Here is a 16,295-nt window from a genome sequence, read left to right on the forward strand (position 1 = left end):
TTGTTTTATGATGGAAAAAATATACTGAAAAATTTCTTTTCTATTGTAATAATAACAATAGCACACCCTTCTAGAGTATATGAAAAGCAGATAGACAAAGATACTGATACTTTTTGAGGTTAGATATATTTTTCAGAAACACAAATAACTAAGAGGAAAATGCATTTTAAAAGAGTGAGGTTTATTTATAATGGCAATATCATCATGTTTTTTTAAAATTATAGTCAGAGTTATAACATAAACTTTCACCAAGCAATGGAGCTTTGAATGGCATAGAAAGAAGCTTCTAGTAATACATACATAAATATGCAAATCAAGTAGACCCAAGTGTATGCTAATTGCCCAAAACAGCTCTCATTTAACCAACAGTGAGCTATTCCACATTATCTGGAATTCAAATGGATGGCTGTGTAGGTGTAAATGCATTTCTAAATTAATTTTCCAATAATAGACAATCTCTAACAAACAGAAACTTGGAAAAATAAACAAGCATAAGGGCTGAAGGATATTTCCTGTGTGTGATTTTAATAAGTACGATGTTTTTTGTGTTTAGATGCTGTGGAATTTCATCAACCACACAAAGTACAACAAAAGTAAACTTTGACTAAGGTTTCTTACACACGAGCTTTTGTATTACTACAAATAATTCATTCTCTTCTTAACTATTAACCACACTGGCAGAAAGGCAAAACATAATCTCTATGTTTTATTAAAAAGACATCCTATTTTTTCTTAGAGTCATATCAAGTCTAAGAGTATGGCATATATTTGCTTATACACTGTTTACATATGCTTATTCTGCTATCTTTTATTAGAATAGGACAAATTTCCATTGAGAGTATAAAGAAACTGTTGTACACATGAAAATAAATAAAAAAGTGTGATTTTGTGATTCACCCATCGTATATCTGCAGTGCACTCATAGAATCATAGAGTTTAAAGTGCTCTGAGAGATGTCTGAATAAAATCTCTCTAACTTATAGCAAAGGAAACTGCAGTAAAGCAACTTCTCTACTGTCACATAACTAGCTATATTTGGATTTAGAAAAATTAGTGTATTTTTTAAAAAGTTTCATATGGTACCTAAAACATCTAAACAGAATTAGAAACAAATTTCTGATGTTCACATCCTATATTGTTTCCAAGGTGAAATATTACCAAAACACTGGACATAATTGACAAAGCCATAGATTTCACTTGTTTTCTTCTAAATGTGGCTAAGTTTTATCCTCAAGAATATTATAGAAGTCTAAGAATCAATACACTCATAAATTACAAGTACTCACAGTTAATTTGCTATGCTATATCAAATAATAAAATTTTACTTTAAAATACTTCAAAATACATGATAATATTTTAAAATAGAAAGAAAACAGCAGTTCCAGGTTATAGACTTATGCATGTTAAGTTTCCCTTTGTGTTGAACTCGTTGTGGAACTTTTTTATATTTTCTTATATTTTACTTTACATAGCAGAATCCAGAGGGTACATGTAAATTGTTGAAGTCACTAGACAAAAAAAAGAAAGAAAAGGAAAAAGCAAGCAAAGAAAAGAAAGGAAAAAGAACAAAGAAACAAATCCTTTTACAAGTTTTACTAAGGTTACAATTAAGAATTTTATGTCCCTTGTGTCTTATATTTCATTTTGACCACCTCTTTATGAGAAGTTTCTGTGCTGTTGAGTTTAGTATCTTTAACTTCTTGCTCAGAAAATGCTTTAGAAATGACAACAGTGCTGGTGCAGACAGCACTCTTACTGCTATTAACTTTATTAATATACATGGAGTTACAGATAAGCTCAGTGAGATGCTCATATTATGAAAAAGCATAGTAAGAAATGTAACTCTTGGGGAAATACCATGGTACAATTCTCTCCTTTAGGTTTAGTGCAGACATTTACCTGGTACATTAAAATTGTTCGTAATGATAATTAACTACTATGGGTGTTTGTAACCACAGAGAAATTGGAAATCATCAAGTGATTTTTAAATGGCACTTACATTGCGACAAGTGGACTAAAGAATGTATTTACTTTTAAATTGCTTAAATATCAAGGGCAAACTGGTTGGCAGATGACACAACAGATGTAATTCCAGTTCTCCCTTCTTCCTTCCAATCCAGAATTGTCACAGCAATTGGAGGTCTGAGGGCGCAATAATAGTTCAATTGATATTAGGTACTAATGTGTAGCAGCTAGGCACAAATTGTTTCTTATAATGGAAATAGTTTCTTTTAACAGAAGCAGTAATAAAATTAATATTTATTGACATATATATTGGCAATAATTGTTTTGTTTGGTTAGAGGTGGGAGGATTGGTGAGGATCCTACAGAGTTTAACACTGCTAATATATTGTTTTGAGAATAAACTATTCGCAGTTTAAGTGGCGTTCTTAGGTTAAGACTGAAAACATAGTCTTTTTGCTTACACAAATACCCTTAAGAAAGGGTAATTAGTGACCAGAGCCTAAGAAGGCCTCTGTCTTGAGTGGTTATGGCTAAGCCTCTTGAAGATTCTCCATGTAAACAAGTCAGACGGCATCACTCATTATCCTTCCTTTGTTTACTTGGAGAAAGGTTCAAACTATTTAATGAGAGGATTACCCATACTTCAACCCTATTGAAATAGATTAATTGATATTTTCCTGTTGGAGGTTTCACCACTTGCATTTGGCTTCCACCCTTCTATTGTTGTTGACGCTGTGATCACCACAGCAAAGTTGCTGAAAGGTTATCCAAATTTCACAGCTTAACGGCACCCAGACTCATTATCATTTTTCTTTAGTAATAAACATCATTTCCCAAGGACCGTTAATTTGTTTGGAGAGATTATGTTTCAAACTTTACTCGTCTGAATAGAAAATCTGAGGACTAAATCATGACAATTTTGGACAACATTGCTTCATATTACACATGAAGTACGGCACGTACTTGCAATGGGTTATTAAAGCATAGAGCCAAATTTCTGTGAAAACCTAAGATATAATGTATTTTCCAGTATAGTATATATAGAAGATTTTGAAGCATAATTTCAACATTGTACTATCTTCATGGTAACACAATATGAAAAACAAGACTTGCACCATTTTGAGATACAATTCTGTGATAGAATTCTTTACAAAAATTTTTTCCCAAAAATATGTGTATTATGGACATATGGCTGCATATTTGGATAACACCATTTGCATTTTTCAGACTTGCATTTTTTTAAGCACTAGCTTGGCTTTTGCTGTCAGAATGGCAAACTGCTAGAGTATTAATCCGAAATTCTTTAACTCTTTGTCACTTTAGCATGTTATATAATGCTAATATGTTCACCTTTTCATTACAAAGTAACGGAATAGGTTAGAGGTGGTAAAATAAGAAAGACTTCAACCTTTAAAGTTTAATAATAGGAGGAGTCACATTATAGTGAGAAAAAAAGGATAGTGTCAGAGTCTCATGTTGGAAAAAATATGCTTTAAAAAAGTGCTGGTTAAAAATCATGCTAAAATGATTTTACTTCAGATTAATTCCCTGGAAGGATTTGTGACTTTTTTACACTTTTCTAGGGTTACTTTGTAAAAGCAGTTTTAGTTTAAACTGCATTTAAACATAACAGATTGGAATATAGAACACTAAAAAATGCTGATGATGAGAAAATAAATACAACTCTGACTTTAGTAACTTATGGTGATTATACTTTCAGGAGAAATGAAATTTCATTTGCTGTGTGCTTTCTAACACATCTTTAAATTTCTTTATGATGCACTTTTGATGTTTAAAATGTCATATATTGTGCACATAGCTTGCCACATCATTTTAAGACATACTTATTCCAGTACTCTCTACCCTCAAAATAGCAATAATTATTTAAGAGAATCTGATGCCCATTTATGGTTGAATAATTTACCTGTCTAATAGAATTCATGCTTATCTGAAATTATGTTATCTAGAAAACATATTTTGACTTGATTAAATATTGTTGAAATTATACCATCAAATTGACATTACCAATAATTTTTTTTTGTTTTCAACTAACCACTCTAGGGGCTGGGGATTTAGCTCAGCAGCAAAAGCGCCTGCCTGGCAAGCGCAAGGTCGTGAGTTCGTTTTCAAAAACAAAAAAAAAAAAAAAAAAAAAAAAAAAAAAAAAAAAAGCCCATTCAACTAACCACTCTAAAGGTCCATGTTATAGCTATATATGTTAAAATATGCACTATTTTAAATTTTGCAATATTGTGCATTTATTTGGACATATTGCAGACATATTTGGACATACTGTGGACATATTTGGAATAGTTCAGTTTTTCTTTTAATTGACATACTATATGGCTACTTATAATTCCAAGCCACTTCAGTCTGCTTCTTTCAAACCTTGATTTTGCAATGTGTTTATCTAATTGTTACTCACTTATTAGTTTCAGCAAAAGTATTTAATTAATTAGCATCAGATGCAAAGATAAAAGTAAGTTCCAACACATAAATTATGCCATTGAATAGGTAAAAATTTCTTTGGCCCTAACATTGGCAAATGCAGTTAACCTTATTGATTTAGTTGAGTACATTAAAATAACATAATAAAAATATTTTACCTCATGACAATATAATATGACCACCGTGTCAGCTATTTTGACCTTCAAAACTTAAACTCATAGCCTAACATTGAACATATTGATTCTTTAAAAAGTCAGCCTATAATAAATATGACATTATCAGTTTAAGTTGGGCAGTCCTGATAGGTTATTAGAGAGTAGGAATGTAATCAGAGAAAGTATTTGAAAGATAATCTGCCTTTATTCTCTTCCTTTGAAATACACACAGAGAACTATAAAACAGCAATAATTGCTGAACTGGCTGTTACATAGTCTGGGTTAGATGAAGACGTACTTACGTGATGCTTTTATAGCTGATGGGTGTCGTATACATTCTACTGCCATGGGTTTTTGGAACAAAGTTAATTCTTCAATACATAAGAACATTTCTGTAAGAATTATGTGTTAACTCCCTCAAAATTTGGAGTTTTAAATATTTCAATTTATGGCAGATAAAATTATCAGACATCAGGTAAACGATGCTGAGTTAGAGATGATTCTAGCTCATAGTATAAAGCTAGAGTAATTATTTTAAAATCATGTGTGTAAATCATTATCCATGTACATACATTTCAAAAAAGTGAGGTCAAACACAGTAGCTAATATACATGTCAATAGTTTAATCACACCATGTGGTCTACACTCCAGTTTTAGCATTTTGTACAGGAATATAAAACCATAAGCCACTATTGGGAGATGATAAAATATGATCAGATTTTAATAATATTTTAAAACCAAATATACTTAATCCAGCTATTAAAAGGCATAACTTAAACAGAAGGAACATAAGACTTAAACAAAGCAGAAGACAGCTGTCCAGAAATTATCAATTGCTAAAGCACACAGATTGTGATTAAAATTTAATGTGGCTTTTAAGCAAAGATTTTGCTTATCAGAGAGAAAGAATCTCAGAGAAAATATTGTTATTGATCTCATCATTTTAAATGTAACAGATCCTTTAAGCAATTTTTCTTGCTTTAGGGAACCACGTTTTAAACTGACTGCTTAAACTGGGCAAATTATTAGTGGGTAAATTCATTTAAAATTCTAAGCCAAATGCATAAATTGTTCTCCCAGTGCACTCAAAGTCACATCTGTTGAAAACAAAACACAGCATTCAATCCATTGAATAGAAACAAAACACAACTGTAGGATACTTGGATAGTCAAATCATGTAAATTAAAAGGCATTGAAAGTGATATTTTTATTGATTTTTTTCAAGAATCTGGTCTTTGGAATTAATATACATTGATTACCTTTTATGTATGCTGAAGTAACAGTAAAGCAAAATTAATCCAGTGGAGAAAACATACTAGCTTTAGAAAGAGGGAAAAGAAGTAGATTGCAACTCCTTTTAACAAATAGATTACCACTTACATTAGCTTGTTAGATAAAGAACTATGTAATATCATTGTCTCAATAAGATTAATCATTGCAATAAGAAATCAATATCCTCATCTTTTGATCCAGTAACACAATATGTCAAGTAATTATTTAAGGTAAGACTATAAATTCAAAAGACAATTTTTGCTTTGCTCCTTGGATATCAATCAATGTTGGGAAAATAAAACTTTTTCTTAAATTTAAGAAATACGAGTACTTTTGGTTATATAGTTACATGTTTATTGATTCTGTAAATAAAGATTGTCAACTAAATGCCATACATTAATGTAGACACCATGTATGTATTCATATTTTCATAATAAATGTATATATGTGGAATTGCATACTTGGAGTACTTACACCTTTTCTTTAATGCATATCAATAAATTTATTCTATGTGAGGTAACCAAAAAAAATGTATAATACAGTAACTGCTTAAAAGTTTTCCTATTTTCAGAAATGTAAGACATAACTTTTAAACCAAATGTGTTTTAGTAAGGCAAAATACATGCTCTAAAATTTAAAACTATCCAGCTTTTATTTTTAAAATATTACACACATTTTATTATTACAGTTTCTCTTGCATTCTCAATTGATTAATTAGTATTGATCTAATTTACCATAGGCAACAGAAAAGAACCAAGCTGCTAATATTACAAGTTTGTGTTCCAAACATCTGAAAGTATAGGTAAATAAAGATATAGATGTAAACTTGAGTATCAGATGATTGATTGAGTTTTCACTTTTTAACTAAGTTTCAACTAGACCAACTATTATTAAATATAAGAAAATGTTTTATATATCTTTTTTGTATCATTGATTAACAGATGACTATACAATCACACAAGCTTTTTTTGTTTTTCTTTTTGAGACAAAGTCTTGCTATGCAATTCAGGCTGGACTTGAGCTCACTTGGTAGCCTAGGCTGTTCTTGACCTTTCAATGATCCTCCTGCCTCAGCCTCCCAAGTGCTAGGATTACAGACCTGCACTACCATGTCAGGCTATCATGAAATCTTATATGGTCACTGATAAAGTTTTAAAAACCTCCTAAAAGTACAATCTATGTGACTTGCCCATGTAGTTTTAGTATTTTCTTAGCGTTTCTGGGTCATTAAGATTAAAATTTTATTGATGGTAAACTGAATTCTCACTTTTAAAGAAATTATTTTTAAGATTTTTTTAAAAATAAAGAAATGATTTTGCTTAATGATTAACTTATACTAATGAAGTCACATAAAGCCCTTGGGTACACTGACACAGATGATAACCCAATAGCCATATACTGTTTGCTAAGTTTTGTGGTTTTTTTTTTTTTTGAGACAGGGTCTCGCTATGCAGTTCAGGCTGGACTTCAGCTCACTTTGTAGCCCAGGCTGGTCTCAAACTCACAAAGATCCTCCTCCCTCAGCCTCCTGAGTGCTGGGATTATAGGCCTGTGCCACCACACCCTGTTGTTTGCTATATTTTGGTGGGGAAGGGAATGAGAACTGAAGCAAAAGAAATATTTAGTAGTATCTTCAATTTCAAAGAAAAGGATAAGATGGCTTGCTTTATCAAAAGCAAAAGAATTGATTATTATCATTGTGGTGCTGACATCTATGGCTTCATTATTATCCATAATATTTGTTTTCTAAAATTATCTTGTAGCAACCATAGTAATATAGCATATGCTTTCATTTGCTCTTGTATGGACAGAAATGTTTCTTCCTTGAACTCTGGAAATTCCAATCCAAAATTTTTCAGGTCATAACTGTTTAGTGCAGTAAGGTACAACATTTATCACTTGTATCAACTTTCTTCTAAGCATCCTAAACTTCAAAAATATGATTATACTCATTTGGAAAATCTAAATTTTTTTTACAGAAATACTTCTACAAATTAATCTTGAGAAAAACTTATTTGCTAAAATTACAGAATGCTTTTAATCGAACATAGGAGCAGTTAAGTCTCTGTTATTTAAGTAAGTTCTGTACTGGCCTGAGGTCACATCATGCCCTTGTTGAATGGATTTCTATACTCCCTGATGCTTAGTGGGGTACTCACGACTCCTAGAAGGCAGTGCCCACCACTTGGTAGTAATCCACTCACCCTCTGCAGCCTAGGAACATTTTTCTCCATGATTCATTCTCTTCATAACAACTTGCCCAACCTACTTTTAAAGAACAACAATATTTTAGTTTTTATAATATCTCAATTGCTCACCTTATCTTTTCCTTGCCAAATTTCTTTCAAACAGGATTTGTTATAAAGTGTTAGTTTTTCCATCACTTGTTTAACTCAGGATCCAAATTTTTCTTTTACTACACTGTATAAATATCTCATTCTTTTTGGCTTTACCCAAGTTAGCCAGGTGTTTGTCCCATTGGTGTAATTAAATTTCATTTTTTCCCATAGTTTTCATTTAAAGCAAACACACACATTGTTGATGGTAGTGATGAGAGACAGACTAAAGAAAGTAGAATTAATTTCTTAATGATTAACTTGAACAAAGCATAAAAACTAAGAATATTCTAATAAAGAAATCCTGGGTAGGTTATAAATCATTGTTGTTTTGAGTTTAACATTTAGTTGAAAATGTGATGCTTCTAGTTCATGTCTAATTAGTATGTAATTGGTAGGACAAAAAAAAAAAAGTGCTGCTTTCTGTGTTCCTAACTACACCATCAGCTTCTCCAGGATGAATACCATCATGTGTCCTTTTGAACCCAAAGATGAAAGTGTGGGAGGTAACATGAAAATAAATGATTGCAGAACATTATCAGTTTCTTTCCCAGTATATGTGTTATAAAATTCTCTGTTGTCTTGTTGTGATTTCATTCTCATTGCTGGGAAGTAAATCCTATTTCTACAGTCAGCATGTGACACTTTCAGTTTCAACATTTAATGGTTGATTCTCAAAGTGCAAGATTTAAATAACAAGAAGGGATATACTTGTGAACATGAACTTGGGCGTTTGACATGCCATTCTCAATGTTGTGACCTGTACCAACTTCCTCAATACACTTGGGCATCAACTACTCTTTTAAAAAATGGGCATAAAAGCTGAGCATAGTGGTTTGAGCCTATAATCTCAGCTATGTAAGAGACAGAAAGAGGATTGTGAGTTTGAGGCCAGCCTGGGCAGTGTAAGGAGACTGTCTCTTATAAGAAAAGTAAGGGTGGGACAGGCATGTAGGACAGTGAAAGAGGCCCTACTTATCCTGCCGGGGGTTCTGGGTTCAATCCCCAGCACCACAAGAAAGAAAGGAACAAAAGAACCAAAGACAGAAAAACAGAAAAGCAGGCAGAAAAAGTATCCAGCAAAGTAGTAGTAACGATTTAATGAAATAATGTACTAAAAGTATTGTGCACTGTGTGTGCCATGTGGTAAGCACTGAACATGCAAACCATTATTAATACTGATACCATATGATGACACAAAAGGGCAAAAACACATGCCATTCTATAATGTTTTATTCTAACCCTTTTCACACTTAGAAGTCTTTTTTTCCCCCTCATGGGGGAAAACCAGTCACAAGAAAAGAAAGTGATAGCTTGAAAGGAAGACCTTTCAGGGTGGCCTACAGGAAGACTACAGTGAAATCAGTTAGTAGAAAATTAACAGAGACAGGTTGCAGTTTCCAAGCTGATGCTTTAAAGTTGAATTCCTTAATGCCTGTAGTGCAGTCATTCAAAGTTTTCATGCATTTTCTTTCTGTGTTGCTTTATTTCGCACTGGCATTATCTTCATCCTTAAAGTGAAGACCTTCATTTAGAAAACAGAGTGAGTTCCTGTCTACCTTCATGTTATGTTTAAACTTATGTAAGCGTTCTTCTTCCTCTCCCCCAAGACCCATGCTTACAGATCTTTCACAATCCATTTTAAGTGTCATGAATTCCATCTTTACGTGGCTCTCAAAAAGGATCTTAATATTTTTCCTTTTTCTTCATGATTAAAAAACAACAGGTCTAAGCTTTAAATAGTATTTGAATACATCTTTGAAAGCTAATATATTATGTTGTGCGAAATGATAGCTCTCTTTAAAACTGGATGTTTTACGTTGCAAAAAAGGTTAAAATGACAAAGAATCAAGGGTTTTTGGAATCTCGAGGTCTTGCTACTTTCATTTCAGGTCAGATAGTGTTTTATGAGAGAACACAGTAGTTTAATGGGCATTTGTCAATTTAAATGAAATTATAACTTTAGAGACAGTAACTCGTAAAAACTGAAAAGAGGTATATGATGTTATGAATTACATCTTACATACATTAAGAGATCTTAAAGCAAGGAATTCAAAGATAGAAACTATTGGTTTACATTTTAAACCTCAATAAGTGTGAATATAGCCTCAATTTAATAAAAACACATAATGCAACTTTCCTTGGGTTAAATGTCTTTCAACTGCTCTTGGAATGGGTACTTGTTTTCCCATTACTGGCCACTTTAATTGATTTACCCTCATTCAAAGATCACTTTATAGTATTGCTTGCTCTTTATCTGAGTGATATGTTCTGCTCCTGCCTGGTCCAACAACACAACAGTTTACATATTTCTGAACTTGATCTGAAAACTGATTTAAAAATCCATACGGACAATCCAATTTCCCTGAAAATATATACACACAATCTTGCACAGAGGTGGCTAAAATAAAATAAATTTCATTTGAAGAGACAGGAAGGAAGCTGAGACAAGAAAGTGAAGATTCTGAAGTAAATGGGTACTTGCCCTGACCAGGATCGAAACCCGCTTCTCCCTGGAGAATATTAGAAGAAGGCATAGAAGACAAGCCTTGAAAAAGTAGAATGTTTGTGCTTTTCTTTCCAGTGGACTGCATTAAATATTCAGCAAAAGAAGGGATCAGTTTACATGACTTTTCTTGTTTCTCATGTATCGACTGACAGGTGCTGTAAACATACATAAAGAAACATGGTCCTGGGCATGCAGTACTTCCCTGGTCCCACGGAAGACAGGCTGCAATCTAAAGTGATCACACTGAGGACGGAGGCCTCAGCAGACACACCTTGCTCACACTGGAGATGGAGCTGGCCTGGTGATTTTGGTTCTCCAGAATACTCATTCACGGAGGTGATTTTATGCCAGAAACAGGTTCCTAAGGTAGAGCGATATTGCTTTGATTCTGGGACCTTGACTGAAACTCTCCCTAATGCCTTTGAAATCCAGTGGCAGCAAGAATCTCACTTTGTGAAGGTCTCACTTTTCTGGTAGCAAATCAGCAATCCACATCACTTTGATTTCACTGAGAGTAAAATCGCAGAGGTCAAGGAGCAAAAACTGGCCTTGGTTTTGAGACAAGAACCAGTATTTGAAAAATCCACTCATTCATGATTTAGTGACGTTATAGTAAATAAATTATGACTGCTTACACTGAAGACTAAGAGTCTCTTTCCTACACTATAAGCAGTGATTTGGCTGAGACAGTACCATTCTGTGATCCTATCACACGCTACCTTTTTTCTCACTTGAATTGTACTTTTGGCTGTCATTTGCGCTTTTGAATAAAAGTTTACATTAGTGGAAGTTATCATAATAGCATATCTCCCTTTCCTGAGTTGATATACAAATCAAAAAGAAAGGATAAGGCCAAGACTCCCTTTGTCCTTGGAAGAGTATGCCATCTGCATTTAGCTTATGATATTCAGCTAGGAACAAAATTCTAGCATAAGGATGTCGTTAATACAAGCCTCAAGTTAAACTGTAAATTCAAAATACTTTAAATGCCTTATAATAGTCAAAGCCAGTAAAATCGACCCTGTATATTTTTATTTCATCTCTGTTGGATCATATGATATTTAATAATTGGTTCTGGCACCTCGTTGCAAATTATTATAACTTTGAGATTCAACAGTCCTATTGAACATATGGGCAGCACAGGCTCTGAACATATATATGACACAGCCTCTCAAGAGGACCTTCTGTCTTGTTTTCCTTAGCTTGGAAGGGTCAGGTAAATTTTGTTGTGTCATCATGTGCTCAGATTCCTCAATCTCTCTTCTGCAGGGTAAAAGCTTAATGGAAAAGATTTTTCCCCTAGCTGTGAAAACTTCTCTTGCAAAGCCAACAGAGAAATTTATGCATCTGGGATCCGGTTTTATCAGGCTCTTACTAAAGCAGTATAAAGCTATTCTAGCATAAATGCACAAGTATTCATCGACCCTAAATAGGTTCTATTACTTAATGCCATATTGTGTCCTGGTTTAGCTACAGACTACAAGTGTTCCTGGAGTCAGAAGAACTTCCCATGCTGTTGAAAGTGTATGATAATTCTCTATTAATCCTGGAGAAGTTGGAGACTTGGCAATAAAGTACCCTTGGCCCCAAGAAACCTTTCATATAGTTATTCTCCCTTCAACAGTTTTTTTCCCAGCTCCACTCACAATAACACCCTGAGACAGTATGAGGAAAAGCTTTCCACCCCACAACCCATTAAGGTTATTTGCAACATTCCTGCTGCTTTGCCTCTGTATCTAGCCTGTGTGCCTTGATTTGCTCTTGTATTATTTCACATTAATTGCCATATTGTTTATTGCCACATTCAAACATACCTTAATATGGGCACAGTGGCAATAATTACATAGTAAGTTGTCTTGCAAAAGAGATGTCAAGATGGACAGTAGTGGGTGGGGTAGGCAGAAGGTTATGATTTATACCTTATGTTGACATTATGGAGCAGAGCTGGTTCAATTTCTCTTGATTTCACTATAATATCTAATGCTAATCTCTTTGTCTGTCATATAATTAGTCATTACTAAGACTACTATACTGAAAAGTTCAAGGGGTGGGGGCAATGGTTAAAGAAATTTTTCAAGCAGTGATTTTTTTTTCCATTGCTACTGCAATATTATAGCTTTAAAATGACATACTGGTGGAAAAGAAATAACCATATGCAATGTACCTATAATTCTAACTCATTTTAAAGCTGAATATCCTATTTCATTTTAACATTTTTGTATAAAAGTGCTTTTTATAGCTATGCTTGTGTACATGTATATTTGCTTTTATTATCTGTCAAAGGCATTTTGAGGCCTTTTGTTATGGTCATGAGAATCCAACTTTCAGTGAACCATCCTACCTTTCTGCAGCAAGTGGATGATGAGAACTGTGTCCGCAATTGGGTTATGCCCAGCCAAATACCAAGAATCACTTTAACCCTGGTGAGTGACATGTTGGGGTCATGATTAACTGTGGCTGAGGATGGTGTCTCTGAACTGCCCGTTCATCTCACAGAGATGAACAGAGATGAAAATCTCTCTCATCACAGAGATGAAAATATCTTTTGCTTCTGTTGATTTGCTTTGAATTGTGGATTGCTTGCTTGGCATAACGTAAGCCAGTAGGTGGAGTGCTTGCTAACAGTAATTGAATATACAGAACTTGAACTTAAAATAACTGGAAGCCACTTTTCTTGTTATAAACTGCTAAAACCATATTTACACTGAACTCTTTTTATGGATATAATTAGTTGGGAAAAAAGTTACGAGGGCAGGGTTGAGATGAACGTAGGCCTATGGTTACATGGTAGAACACAGAGGAAAATTGTGCCCAAGAAGATCAACACATCATATGGTATAAATCTTATGTAAAAGGACACTTTCTCAAACGTTCAACTGAATTTGATTTGGTAAAAAGACCAGAGTCTCTCTTTTTAAAAATTCAGTATTTACGCTCTTCTGAGAATACACAAGGATACACTCTAATGAACTGTACCTGAAAACTCTTGGGTTAATTACATACGCAAGTTGATAATCATAGTAAATTCAACCCCTTAGGAAAGTTACAATATATGGCTCTAAAATAAAGTGTAACTTTCTCCTAAGAGTGCCTTGCTTTCTGCCTAAAGAAGGCTTTTCAAATGTATTTAAAAGCTGCAGCTTGAGACTTGCTAACTACATCACTCTAAATCTATCTATATCGCACCTAAAGATGTTAAAGCAACATTTAGAACTCCAAGGAGAAAACAAGCAACAGAATTTAGAAAGCAGGAACCACATAAAAATAAGAAAAGTCTTCAGTCATTTTTTAAGAATGTGAATTATATGATGTGAAGTAGATGAAAATGTGGGAGTTTAAAAAAGAATCTCTTGTTCCATATCAGGAATACTTAACATGTCTGATTCTGGGGTTTGCAAGTACTGCAGATCTGTGTTGCTTAGAAATACCATTTCATCTAAAGCAGCTCCAGAGAAAATAATGGTACAGTAAACAATGACAAACACTACTGACATACTGATCGCCTTCCCTTTATTTAATTTGATCATACAATGATGATTTCATTTAAAAATGATTTCTCTCAGGGCACTGTGGACTTTTTTTCCCCCTGATTATACCAGCATGTTCTCAGCACCTACTAAATTTCATGTATATTTGTGTGTGTTTAAATACGTGACTTTTTCACTCTGAGTTGAAAATAAAGGAAGAGAGGAAAAATTTCAAGATTAAGCCAAATTAATCACCCAAAGCTTCATTCAATAAATGAGAATTTAAAGTACTGGGTAGTTTTATAAAAACCAAGTAACTGTTTGTCACTTTCTATGTTTTCAAGCAATTGGAAGAGCAGAATGGAACCTTCTTCAGGCCACAAAAAAGATCAATAATATATATTGCTAATTTAAAATAAAAATTAAAATGTGTTATATTCTATTTCTTATCTAAGGAAAAAATGTTCGTTTTGTGAAGGGTCTTAAAACATCACAATTGGCTAGTAGGGAAATGTGGCAAACTATGACAGCACATGATTTAGACCCCTTGGCCAGGAAAACAAACTATTGGAATTTATTGTTTACTTATTTTGAATTGGAGAAGAAGTGCAAATACTGACACATTCTAATCCCATGGCAAACTGCAAGAGCACGGACCAGCCTATGAGTGAATTGCAAAGGTGTTCCACTAAGGAATGAATACCTTTGTATACATCATCCTCAACCTTCATTTATTTTTTCAGATTTCATAAGTATCACTCAATACATTTTTTGACCCTCTCATTTAAAAAAACCTCCATCTCGCTTGCTTTTATGTCAGTTGTCATTCGCTGTTACCTGTTTGCCTTGAATGCTACGTCCCCTCGGATATTGAACCATGCCCTTGTCACCCAGGGAGCACCCCTTCACAGTGAGTAGGCAACAGACTTCACTGAGAAAAAAGAAAAGTGCTAGCCACTTTTAAAGATGCTTGGTCTCACCAGGATTATATTCTCTCTTAATAGAAGCTGTTGATAGATCCTGAACAGATCCACACTTTGGGTGTCGACTGGTAGAATGAAATGCTCTGTACACAAGCACAGCAAAATATTTTGGTGAAAAGTAATTATCAGAAATAGTGATACTACTGAATTAGTTAACTGCATTGCAGCGCGAAGCTTGAGTTGTCCCCACCCATTCTTGTTCCAGACCCATCTGAAATCAGCAATTCAGTTTAATGGTGTCACAGCATTTGCCAGGCTACGGGCACGGAAGGAAGACATAGGACTACCCTCACTGCGAAAGCTTCCCCTCCTGTCTCTCTCCGCACACACAGCCCATCTGTCTCACTCAAAGGCAGACTTACCCTTGAAACATCATTCTATTATTATCATGGTTGCTCTTTAAAATTGGTCCTTAACTTTAGATTGTGTTTGGGAAATCAGATTTTCAAATTCTCTCCGATCTTGTTGGCTGATTTAAATTGTCGATAGTAATATGCCCTGAAAGCAGCTCATCGTACTAAAAAGCTCACATGCTATATGTTTCTGTTCACTTACCATACGGTAAGCTTTTGTAAAATATAGATAGCCTACTTTAACAAAATCACAACAAAGAATTCAACCCCTCCCGAGCTCTAATATTTTTCAAAGTGTGAATTGAAGAGGACTTAGAGACAGATGGGTCTGGATGATCAAGTTACCTGTTATAGCAGCACATCTGCCGGGGCAGTCAATCACTGTGATGACTCTGACACGTCGATGGAGCCTGAGCAAGAACGGCTAATGCAGACAGAAGAGCGGCTGGGGAAGGGCAGACCTCCCGCCTGTCTCCTGGGTTTGACTGGCCTGAAAGCTGTACTTGACTTTGCTCTGTTAAAAATTTGACTGTCTATTAAGCAACGATATCGGTTGAAAGAGTTAGGTTTCTAATTTTTTCAAGGCCAACATATTGAACACATACGATTTGAAATGATTGGAATAGCACTCTCAAGCTATCAGTCAATATTTGGTTGCATTTGGGGAATGTGGTAGAGCGTGTGGGGTGAATAAGAGAAGAAGTGGGAAATAGTTTCGAATTTACATTTTACCAGAAGTTTCAAGAGGAAAAAATCCGTACAGCACTGGCTCTGAGATGCCTATCACCGAGAGCTCAGTGTACTTAA

The sequence above is a fragment of the Chinchilla lanigera genome, unplaced genomic scaffold (genome assembly GCF_000276665.1).
Source record: "Chinchilla lanigera isolate Chin_1 unplaced genomic scaffold, ChiLan1.0 scaffold00008, whole genome shotgun sequence".
NCBI classification, from domain to species: domain Eukaryota; kingdom Metazoa; phylum Chordata; class Mammalia; order Rodentia; family Chinchillidae; genus Chinchilla; species Chinchilla lanigera.